We start from the raw sequence: 1,250 nt of genomic DNA, 5'->3' as shown, positions 1-1,250 counted from the left end.
GAGTTGGTTTCATCTCTGAGCTCAGCGCACAAGCAAGTTTGGTGAACAGTGATGGAGGACGGGACTGCATTGCTTGGCTTGTTTGGTGCAAAGTTGTTTTTCTTATCAAGGCCTAATGATGCATGTCCACAGGGGTGATTTTGTCAAAATTTGCCGAATTTGCATAAAATTGAAGTCAAATCTGCTTCATGTTAATGAGCTGCAGGCGATGTTATGCATCGTGGCTGGAAACTCCCCGCGATGCTCCAGAACACGACGTTTCACTACACAATGTGAGAAACAGACGAATCCTGTGGACACGTACTGAGAGCATGGTTGTGTGAAGATTGTGCAACAAAAAGTTTTCAGACAAAAAGTCAACAAAAAGTTAAAATGTTAAATATAATCGCTATAATGGCACTTTGAGTTTGCAGTAATCTATGAATGTAGTACACAGATGAAAAACACATAGATAAATGTAGATGAAAAACAACCATTTATGTTGTTTAAGTTCACGTATATGTTTGTTCATTGATTCAGTCGTCAACACACATTTATTTGAATTGAAAAATTTTGCTTATTGTGTCACATATTGTTGTTTGACAAAAATGCGATTAATTGCAATTAATTCATTGTGAAGCTTCCAATTAATTTGATTTAAAAAAAACATTTTAATGGCATCCCACCACTAATTTAAACACAAACGGTACGTGTTTTATTCCTGCCTAAATAACAGGACAGCATAAGCTGCTTGTTTCTGTTCTAATCTGCATCACAAGTTATTTGAAAGCTACGGTCCAACAACTGTAGTGAACCAAACGTTGGGCTCTATAAATCCCACAGAGTTGCTCCATTTAGAGCTGAGGCTTGGCCCTTAAATGCAGTGTCCTTTGTTTGGTTTCAAACTAATTATGCTGATGCATGGATTAAAAGAAAGTGTCCAAATACTTGTCGTATCAGTTGTATATATTTTAACCCCATTCTGTGTAGGGTAGCTTGTGAGTGTGGGAAAATGCTTGTAGGTAAAAATTTTGCAGTTTGGGGTTTGGTTCTTGCGGCGCATCAGTCCTGTGAAAGGCATTTTGGTCTTCTTCCTGTCTTGTTATTTCCGCTCACAGTTTCCCCTGCTGAAGGCAACATCGCTGTCAAACTACAAAACACACATTTGCCGCGTTTTGTGGCTTATAAGTCGTTGGTGGGGCTAAAAATGCCCCATGCTGATCTGGTGCTTACTGAAGTCAAATGGAAGAACAAACAATACCAGCAATGAA

General features: G+C 38.8%; 1 protein-coding gene across 1 annotated transcript in view; it reads left to right on the top strand.

Moving 5' to 3' along the window:
- The window catches only part of LOC103364105 (plexin-C1-like), a gene marked incomplete at its 3' end in the record, with an annotated part of 12,557 nt that overhangs the window by 4,525 nt on the left and 6,782 nt on the right, over nucleotides 1–1,250 (top strand). The window lies entirely within an intron of this gene.

Source organism: Stegastes partitus, unplaced genomic scaffold (genome assembly GCF_000690725.1).
Source record: "Stegastes partitus isolate 25-593 unplaced genomic scaffold, Stegastes_partitus-1.0.2 Scaffold718, whole genome shotgun sequence".
In the NCBI taxonomy this organism is placed as follows: Eukaryota; Metazoa; Chordata; class Actinopteri; family Pomacentridae; genus Stegastes; species Stegastes partitus.
The sequence above is the reverse complement of the archived record's forward strand: the minus strand, read 5'-3'. Positions and strand labels throughout refer to the sequence as shown.